Consider the following 11,743-nt stretch of genomic DNA (forward strand, 5'->3'; position numbering starts at 1 on the left):
TACTGATATATACCACAGGGGTTAACTACTAATATATACCACAGGGGTTAACAAGTTACAGACACCACAGGGGTTAACTACTAATATATACCACAGGGGTTAACAAGTTACAGACACCACAGGGGTTAACTACTGATATATACCACAGGGGTTAACTACTAATATATACCACAAGGGTTAACTACTAATATATACCACAGGGGTTAACTACTAATATATACCACAAGGGTTAACTAATAATATATACCACAAGGGTTAACTACTAATATATACCACAAGGGTTAACTACTGATATATACCACAGGGATTAACAAGCTACAGACACCACAAGGGTTAACCACTAATATATACCACAGGGGTAACGTTAACAAGTTATAGACACCACAGGGGTTAACTACTAATATATACCACAGGGATTAACAAGCTACAGACACCACAAGGGTTAACCACTAATATATACCACAGGGGTTAACAAGTTATAGACACCACAGGGGTTAACTACTAATATATACCACAAGGGTTAACTACTAATATATACCACAAGGGTTAACTACTGATATATACCACAAGGGTTAACCACTAATATATACCACAAGGGTTAACTACTGATATATACCACAAGGGTTAACCACTAATATATACCACAAGGGTTAACAAGTTATAGACACCACAGGGGTAAACTACTAATATATACCACAGGGGTTAACAAGTTATAGACACCACAGGGGTTAACTAATAATATATACCACAGAGGTTAACAAGTTACAGACACCACAGGGGTTAACTACTAATATATACCACAGGGGTTAACAAGTTACAGACACCACAGGGGTTAACTACTAATATATACCACAGAGGTTAACAAGTTACAGACACCACAGAGGTTAACTACTAATATATACCACAGGGGTTAACTAATAATATATACCACAGGGGTTAACTAATAATATATACCACAGAGGTTAACTACTGATATATACCACAAGGGTTAACTACTAATATATACCACAGGGGTTAACTACTAATATATACCACAGGGGTTAACAAGTTACAGACACCACAGGGGTAACTACTGATATATACCACAGGGGTTAACTACTAATATATACCACAGAGGTTAACAAGTTACAGACACCACAGGGGTTAACTACTAATATATACCACAGGGTTAACAAGTTATAGACACCACAGGGGTTAACTAATAATATATACCACAGGGGCTAAAAAGTTATAGACACCACAAGGGTTAATTAGTTATAGATACCAGAAGGGTTAACAAGTTATAGACACCACAGGGGTTAACAAATAATATATACCACAGGGGTTAACAAGTTACAGACACCACAGGGGTTAACTACTAATATAAACCACTGGGGTTAACAAGCTACAGACACCACAGGGGTTAACTACTAATATATACCACAGGGGTTAACAAGTTACAGACACCACAGGGGTTAACAAGTTATAGACACCACAGGGGTTAACAAGTTACAGACATCACAGGGGTTAACTACTACTATATACCACAGGGGTTAACAAGCTACAGACACCACAGGGGTTAACTACTAATATATACCACAGGGGTTAACTAATAATATGTACCACAGGGGTTAACTAATAATATATACCACAGAGGTTAACTACTGATATATACCACAGGGGTTAACTACTAATATATACCACAGGGGTTAACAAGTTACAGACACCACAGGGGTTAACTACTAATATATACCACAGGGGTTAACAAGTTACAGACACCACAGGGGTTAACTACTGATATATACCACAGGGGTTAACTACTAATATATACCACAAGGGTTAACTACTAATATATACCACAGGGGTTAACTACTAATATATACCACAAGGGTTAACTAATAATATATACCACAAGGGTTAACTACTAATATATACCACAAGGGTTAACTACTGATATATACCACAGGGATTAACAAGCTACAGACACCACAAGGGTTAACCACTAATATATACCACAGGGGTAACGTTAACAAGTTATAGACACCACAGGGGTTAACTACTAATATATACCACAGGGATTAACAAGCTACAGACACCACAAGGGTTAACCACTAATATATACCACAGGGGTTAACAAGTTATAGACACCACAGGGGTTAACTACTAATATATACCACAAGGGTTAACTACTAATATATACCACAAGGGTTAACTACTGATATATACCACAAGGGTTAACCACTAATATATACCACAAGGGTTAACTACTGATATATACCACAAGGGTTAACTACTAATATATACCACAAGGGTTAACAAGTTACAGACACCACAGGGGTAACTACTGATATATACCACAGGGGTTAACTACTAATATATACCACAGGGGTTAACAAGTTATAGACACCACAGGGGTTAACTACTGATATATACCACAAGGGTTAACCACTAATATATACCACAAGGGTTAACAAGTTATAGACACCACAGGGGTTAACTACTAATATATACCACAGGGGTTAACAAGTTATAGACACCACAGGGGTTAACTAATAATATATACCACAGAGGTTAACAAGTTACAGACACCACAGGGGTTAACTACTAATATATACCACAGGGGTTAACAAGTTACAGACACCACAGGGGTTAACTACTAATATATACCACAGAGGTTAACAAGTTACAGACACCACAGAGGTTAACTACTAATATATACCACAGGGGTTAACTAATAATATATACCACAGGGGTTAACTAATAATATATACCACAGAGGTTAACTACTGATATATACCACAAGGGTTAACTACTAATATATACCACAGGGGTTAACTACTAATATATACCACAGGGGTTAACAAGTTACAGACACCACAGGGGTAACTACTGATATATACCACAGGGGTTAACTACTAATATATACCACAGGGGTTAACTAATAATATATACCACAGAGGTTAACAAGTTACAGACACCACAGGGGTTAACTACTAATATATACCACAGGGGTTAACAAGTTATAGACACCACAGAGGTTAACTAATAATATATACCACAGAGGTTAACAAGTTACAGACACCACAGGGGTTAACTACTAATATATACCACAGGGGTTAACAAGTTACAGACACCACAGGGGTTAACTACTAATATATACCACAGAGGTTAACAAGTTACAGACACCACAGAGGTTAACTACTAATATATACCACAGGGGTTAACTAATAATATATACCACAGGGGTTAACTAATAATATATACCACAGAGGTTAACTACTGATATATACCACAAGGGTTAACTACTAATATATACCACAGGGGTTAACTACTAATATATACCACAGGGGTTAACAAGTTACAGACACCACAGGGGTAACTACTGATATATACCACAGGGGTTAACTACTAATATATACCACAGGGGTTAACTAATAATATATACCACAGAGGTTAACAAGTTACAGACACCACAGGGGTTAACTACTAATATATACCACAGAGGTTAACAAGTTACAGACACCACAGGGGTTAACTACTAATATATACCACAGGGTTAACAAGTTATAGACACCACAGGGGTTAACTAATAATATATACCACAGGGGCTAAAAAGTTATAGACACCACAAGGGTTAATTAGTTATAGATACCAGAAGGGTTAACAAGTTATAGACACCACAGGGGTTAACAAATAATATATACCACAGGGGTTAACAAGTTACAGACACCACAGGGGTTAACTACTAATATAAACCACTGGGGTTAACAAGCTACAGACACCACAGGGGTTAACTACTAATATATACCACAGGGGTTAACAAGTTACAGACACCACAGGGGTTAACAAGTTATAGACACCACAGGGGTTAACAAGTTACAGACATCACAGGGGTTAACTACTACTATATACCACAGGGGTTAACAAGCTACAGACACCACAGGGGTTAACTACTAATATATACCACAGGGGTTAACTAATAATATGTACCACAGGGGTTAACTAATAATATATACCACAGAGGTTAACTACTGATATATACCACAGGGGTTAACTACTAATATATACCACAGGGGTTAACAAGTTACAGACACCACAGGGGTTAACTACTAATATATACCACAGGGGTTAACAAGTTACAGACACCACAGGGGTTAACTACTGATATATACCACAGGGGTTAACTACTATTATCCAATGACGCCTCGGTTTTTCTTTGATCTTTTGTTGGCGATATATTGCATACTATGTGATATTTCAAATATCACATATGTGATATCTGAAATATCACATGGCATTTCTGATTGGTCCATGCCTCAGTCTTGAGGCGGGGCCAATTTCAAATGTAGGCGTGACAAATGATCGAACAAAGACAGGAAATGCATTTCAAACAAAATTTAATGAAATACGAGTGCCGTTTAAATTTTTTCTGTCTTCTTTCTTCACCTTGTATGCACGTACAGCCCTGCTGCGATGTACCGTTCTGTCCATAATGAGTTGTTCATCAAAACCTGACAAAACAGAATATAAAATCCTGTTCATATTTTATTAAGTAGAATATATATTTTTAACAGATCAGTAAAAAACCGCATACATTACATGATACATATTATAAAATTTCAGTCATTTAAAAAAAATGGTTATACAGATTACGCCAAATGTAACAATATACTTTCGTTGCACAAAAATCCTATCATAAACAAAATAGTAATGAAAATGATAACAGGACGCTTGGCTAAAAATACCGATTAACCGATTCATCGATGTATTTAAATAATTTCACAGATTTTGAAAGGATTTTGTGACATTGTCAACGTCGAAATTTACGATAAATATTTCATTTCACAATTTGTTCAAACGATATGATTTTAGACTTACCTGCTTGGTAAAGGGAAGTAGCGCAGGTCCTCTTTCCGGAGCGGTTTGTGTAATTTCCCTCGAATCCTGCAGTCTTTCACATGTTTTTCACATTACCATTCAGTTTATTTACACCAATTGGTTGAGTTAATTCCTTGGTATCAAATAATCCAATGTCAGTAGCTACCGTGTCACTATCTTCCAGTTCATACTCATACTTGTCTACGGCCTGTGATAATGTTATATCGTCGAGGTCAGTGAACACATCGACATCAGTGATCAGTACCTGATCCGTCATGGTTGACAGTCTCACTAGAAATGAATAGGCTACTGTGACAGAAAACAAAACGTGTCAGAAATTGGCGGGAAACATATCACAGTGACAGGTTCTGATCAATTTTATAGCTCCACCCCTAGGCACGTGGGTGACAAAACCTCGGCTGTCATTGGATAAAACAGATACAAAATGGGTACTCGTGACGTATCGCATATATCACACTCGTGCTACGCACTCGTGTGATATATCCGATACATCACTCGTACCCATTATGTATCTATTACATATATACCACAAGGGTTAACTACTAATATATACCACAGGGGTTAACTACTAATATATACCACAAGGGTTAACTAATAATATATACCACAAGGGTTAACTACTAATATATACCACAAGGGTTAACTACTGATATATACCACAGGGATTAACAAGCTACAGACACCACAAGGGTTAACCACTAATATATACCACAGGGGTAACGTTAACAAGTTATAGACACCACAGGGGTTAACTACTAATATATACCACAGGGATTAACAAGCTACAGACACCACAAGGGTTAACCACTAATATATACCACAGGGGTTAACAAGTTATAGACACCACAGGGGTTAACTACTAATATATACCACAAGGGTTAACTACTAATATATACCACAAGGGTTAACTACTGATATATACCACAAGGGTTAACCACTAATATATACCACAAGGGTTAACTACTGATATATACCACAAGGGTTAACCACTAATATATACCACAAGGGTTAACAAGTTATAGACACCACAGGGGTTAACTACTAATATATACCACAGGGGTTAACAAGTTATAGACACCACAGGGGTTAACTAATAATATATACCACAGAGGTTAACAAGTTACAGACACCACAGGGGTTAACTACTAATATATACCACAGGGGTTAACAAGTTACAGACACCACAGGGGTTAACTACTAATATATACCACAGAGGTTAACAAGTTACAGACACCACAGAGGTTAACTACTAATATATACCACAGGGGTTAACTAATAATATATACCACAGGGGTTAACTAATAATATATACCACAGAGGTTAACTACTGATATATACCACAAGGGTTAACTACTAATATATACCACAGGGGTTAACTACTAATATATACCACAGGGGTTAACAAGTTACAGACACCACAGGGGTAACTACTGATATATACCACAGGGGTTAACTACTAATATATACCACAGGGGTTAACTAATAATATATACCACAGAGGTTAACAAGTTACAGACACCACAGGGGTTAACTACTAATATATACCACAGAGGTTAACAAGTTACAGACACCACAGGGGTTAACTACTAATATATACCACAGGGTTAACAAGTTATAGACACCACAGGGGTTAACTAATAATATATACCACAGGGGCTAAAAAGTTATAGACACCACAAGGGTTAATTAGTTATAGATACCAGAAGGGTTAACAAGTTATAGACACCACAGGGGTTAACAAATAATATATACCACAGGGGTTAACCAGTTATAGACACACTAAATGTTACCTCATTATAAGAAACAGAAGAAGAAATACACAGTGAGGGTTAACTTGTTAGAGACTCTGTGGGAGTTAGCAAGTTAGAGACTCTGCAGGAGTTAACTAGATAGAGACACCACAGGAGTTAACTAATTAGAGACACGAGGGGAGTTAACCAGGTAGAGACTCCGCGGGAGTTAACTAGTTAGAGACACCATGGAAGTTAACTAGGTAGAGACACCATGGAAGTTAACTACATTGTAGGTAGGGACACCCTAAAGTTAACTAGTTAGAGACACCACGAGAGTTAACTAGTTAGAGACTCCACGTGAATTAACTAGTTAGAGACTCCACGTGAATTAACTAGGTAGAGATACCAGGGGAGTTAACTAGGTAGGGACACCCTAGAGTTAACTAGTTAGAGACACCACGAGAGTTAACTAGTTAGAGACTCCACGTGAATTAACTAGTTAGAGACTCCACGTGAATTTACTAGTTAGAGACTCCACGTGAATTAACTAGGTAGAGATACCAGGGAGTTAACTAGTTAGAGACACCAGGGGAGTTAACCAGTAAGAGACACCACGGGAGTTAACTAGTTAGAGACTCCACGTGAATTAACTAGGTAGAGATACCAGGGAGTTAACTAGTTAGAGACTCCACGGGAGTTAACTAGTTAGAGACTCCACGTGAATTAACTAGGTGGAGATACCAGGGGAGTTAACTAGGTAGGGACACCCTAGAGTTAACTAGTTAGAGACACCACGAGAGTTAACTAGTTAGAGACTCCACGTGAATTAACTAGTTAGAGACTCCACGTGAATTTACTAGTTAGAGACTCCACGTGAATTAACTAGGTAGAGATACCAGGGAGTTAACTAGTTAGAGACACCAGGGGAGTTAACCAGTAAGAGACACCACGGGAGTTAACTAGTTAGAGACTCCACGTGAATTAACTAGGTAGAGATACCAGGGAGTTAACTAGTTAGAGACTCCACGGGAGTTAACTAGTTAGAGACTCCACGTGAATTAACTAGGTGGAGATACCAGGGGAGTTAACTAGGTAGGGACACCCTAGAGTTAACTAGTTAGAGACATCACGAGAGTTAACTAGTTAGAGACTCCACGTGAATTAACTAGTTAGAGACTCCACGTGAATTTACTAGTTAGAGACTCCACGTGAATTAACTAGGTAGAGATACCAGGGAGTTAACTAGTTAGAGACACCAGGGGAGTTAACCAGTAAGAGACACCACGGGAGTTAACTAGTTAGAGACACCAGGGGAGTTAACCAGTAAGAGACACCACGAGAGTTAACTAGTTAGAGACTCCACGTGAATTAACTAGGTAGAGATACCAGGGAGTTAACTAGTTAGAGACTCCACGGGAGTTAACTAGTTAGAGACTCCACGGGAGTTAACTAGTTAGAGACTCCACGGGAGTTAACTAGGTAGAGACTCCACGTGAATTAACTAGGTAGAGATACCAGGGAGTTAACTAGTTAGAGACTCCACGGGAGTTAACTAGTTAGAGACTCCACGGGAGTTAAATAGTTAGAGACACCAGGGGAGTTAACTAGTTAGAGACTCCACGGGAGTTAACTAGTTAGAGACTCCACGGGAGTTAACTAGTTAGAGACTCCACGTGAATTAACTAGGTAGAGATACCAGGGAGTTAACTAGGTAGAGACACCAGGGGAGTTAACTAGTTAGAGACTCCACGGGAGTTAACTAGTTAGAGACTCCACGGGAGTTAACAAGTTAGAGACACCACGGGAGTTAACTAGTTAGAGACACCACACGGGAGTTAACTAGTTAGAGACTCCACGGGAGTTAACTAGTTAGAGACACCAGGGGAGTTAACTAGTTAGAGACTCCACGAGAGTTAACTAGTTAAGAGACTGCTCGGGAGTTTACTTGGTAGAGACACCAGGGGAGTTAACTAGTTAGAGACTCCGCGGGAGTTAACTAGTTAGAGACACCATGGAAGTTAACTAGGTAGAGGCACCATGGATTTAACTAGTTAGAGACACCCGTTAATTAACTAGTTAGAGACATCACGGGAGTGAACTTGTTAGAGACACCACGGGAGTTTACTACATTGTAGGTAGGGACACCCTAGAGTTAACTAGTTAGAGACTCCACGGGAGTTAACTAGTTAGAGACTCCACGGGAGTTAACTAGTTAGAGACTCCACGGGAGTTAACTAGGTAGAGACTCCACGTGAATTAACTAGGTAGAGATACCAGGGAGTTAACTAGTTAGAGACTCCACGGGAGTTAACTAGTTAGAGACTCCACGGGAGTTAAATAGTTAGAGACACCAGGGGAGTTAACTAGTTAGAGACTCCACGGGAGTTAACTAGTTAGAGACTCCACGGGAGTTAACTAGTTAGAGACTCCACGTGAATTAACTAGGTAGAGATACCAGGGAGTTAACTAGGTAGAGACACCAGGGGAGTTAACTAGTTAGAGACTCCACGGGAGTTAACTAGTTAGAGACTCCACGGGAGTTCACTAGTTAGAGACTCCACGGGAGTTAACTAGTTAGAGACACCACGGGAGTTAACTAGTTAGAGACTCCACGGGAGTTAACAAGTTAGAGACACCACGGGAGTTAACTAGTTAGAGACACCACACGGGAGTTAACTAGTTAGAGACTCCACGGGAGTTAACTAGTTAGAGACACCAGGGGAGTTAACTAGTTAGAGACTCCACGAGAGTTAACTAGTTAAGAGACTGCTCGGGAGTTTACTTGGTAGAGACACCAGGGGAGTTAACTAGTTAGAGACTCCGCGGGAGTTAACTAGTTAGAGACACCATGGAAGTTAACTAGGTAGAGGCACCATGGATTTAACTAGTTAGAGACACCCGTTAATTAACTAGTTAGAGACATCACGGGAGTGAACTTGTTAGAGACACCACGGGAGTTTACTACATTGTAGGTAGGGACACCCTAGAGTTAACTAGTTAGAGACACCACGAGAGTTAACTAGTTAGAGACTCCACGTGAATTAACTAGGTAGAGACACCATGGAAGTTAACTATATTGTAGGTAGGGACACCCTAGAGTTAACTAGTTAGAGACACCATGGAAGTTAACTATATTGTAGGTAGGGACACCCTAGAGTTAACTAGTTAGAGACACCATGGAAGTTAACTATATTGTAGGTAGGGACACCCTAGAGTTAACTAGTTAGAGACACCACGAGAGTTAACTAGTTAGAGACTCCACGTGAATTAACTAGGTAGAGATACCAGGGGAGTTAACTAGGTAGAGACACCACGGGAGTTAACTAGTTAGAGACTCCACGGGAGTTAACTAGTTAGAGACTCCACGGGAGTTAACTAGTTAGAGACACCAGGGGAGTTAACTAGTTAGAGACACCGCGGGAGTTAACTAGTTAGAGACACCACACGGGAGTTAACTAGTTAGAGACACCACGGGAGTTAACTAGGTAGAGACACCACGGGAGTTATCTAGTTAGAGACACCACACGGGAGTTAACTAGTTAGAGACACCGCGGGAGTTAGGTAATTGGAAGATACCGCGTGATTTCAACTTTAAAATTTATTTTTGTGGACCCATGGAAAATAGTAATGTAATAAAAATGATCTCAAACAAGAAAAAAATGTGTTGTTTGTACGAAAATGACATAAAGATAACTACGTGTATGTTTATCTGCTATATACGTGATAAAGAAACGATTTTATTTGATAGAAATACGAGTGTAAGGAGTTTTCAACTATTCTTCTAAATGACAAAAACACGGTCAACCTAATACATTTTTTGTACGTTGAAATGCTACGTGTTAAATATTTAAACTAATGCAGGATCACCAAGAAATCCCGTGTCATATTGGAATCGTAAGGTTATTCATTAAAAACCTTAAACTCTTCTGAAACACAGTACGCACCAGGTTATTGTATCAAGTCTGTTGTAAACGGCAATGGTCCTAGATCTGTAGTAACATCATGTGTAAGGCATATCTGTTCCGGTGAAGGACTATCAAGTTTGTGATCGGAATGGAGGGTCTCCCGAAAGGTTACCAGATATTTGGGAAACTACTCCCGACAAGGAATCTTCAGGTGTACACATATGATCTAAAATGAGTTTTCATTTCATGTTAAAAGTTTTGTTTTTGCAAGCCTGGTTGTTAGAGTAGTTTCATCAAATCTTATTTCGTAATCTCATATAAAAATGAAAACAAAGTTGGTGTTTCCATAAATGTTAATTTCCCATAGGGGTCGGCCTAAAGAACGTTTTAAACTTAAGCCCACTCGCCGATACATTGGTTTGTGCTGTCAAAGTTAGTTCCCTTGACTATACATTTTACCCAAATTAATCCATAATACACTTGGCTAATTACCTAATTACTTACTGAATTGCTAAACTCAGAACATATATTGTAACAAAACAGATATAAAATAATTGCTTAGTTGTACATACAGTACATGTATACAACATGAAGGATTCAGAAACAAGTACTCCGTACTTATGTAAATCCGTCTCCTTGTGTTTATAGATAGCTAATGAAACAGTGCTGACAATTTAATATACAGAATAATTAGATAAAAAAAAAATAGAAAAGTTTTTACCATAAACTGTACACCAAATATAAATTGTAGAGAATTACATACAAAATTGAACAGGACGCACTAGCGGATCCAGGGGGGTCCTGGGGGTCAGGAACCACACCCTTTTTCGTCGGAGGAAATGTTTTATAGCCTTATATTTCATTTTCTACTCAAGTTGGACTCAATGAAACTACCAAACTTAATCTGTTTCATTTGCTCATGAATTTGATCAGATTAACACTGATCAGTGCGTATGAATACATGGTTAAAATCCTTCCGCGGAACGATTTCACTTTTTCTACATTGTTGTTATAAACATGGAATAATTATTAAAATTATCAAATTTATAATGTATTCTTGTATTTTATGAAAGACCAGATATGCTAAATACTTCTATTTTGACAAAATAATGCTGTTTTTAATCCTAAAATTGCGGACTATTTTACTCGACTGACTAGACATGCACAATCCGGAACTCCTCGGGCTTTTCCGCATTTGGACTTGCACAAGCTTCGAGACATGAATAT

At 38.6% G+C, this 11,743-nt stretch overlaps 1 long non-coding RNA gene across 3 annotated transcripts; it reads left to right on the forward strand.

Moving 5' to 3' along the window:
* The first annotated feature begins 202 nt into the window (after positions 1–202).
* Positions 203–11,469, forward strand: LOC117333290. 3 transcript variants are annotated; one of them, XR_004533872.1, is made up of 5 exons: positions 203–805; positions 884–1,583; positions 2,550–3,950; positions 5,990–7,265; positions 8,772–11,469. It is a non-coding gene; the product is annotated as an uncharacterized LOC117333290 (long non-coding RNA). The 3 variants fall into 3 exon arrangements; XR_004533873.1 differs by having other exon boundaries at positions 962–1,583; XR_004533871.1 differs by having other exon boundaries at positions 203–1,583.
* The last annotated feature ends 274 nt before the right edge of the window (positions 11,470–11,743 follow it).

This window comes from Pecten maximus, chromosome 8 (genome assembly GCF_902652985.1).
Source record: "Pecten maximus chromosome 8, xPecMax1.1, whole genome shotgun sequence".
NCBI lineage: Eukaryota > Metazoa > Mollusca > Bivalvia > Pectinida > Pectinidae > Pecten > Pecten maximus.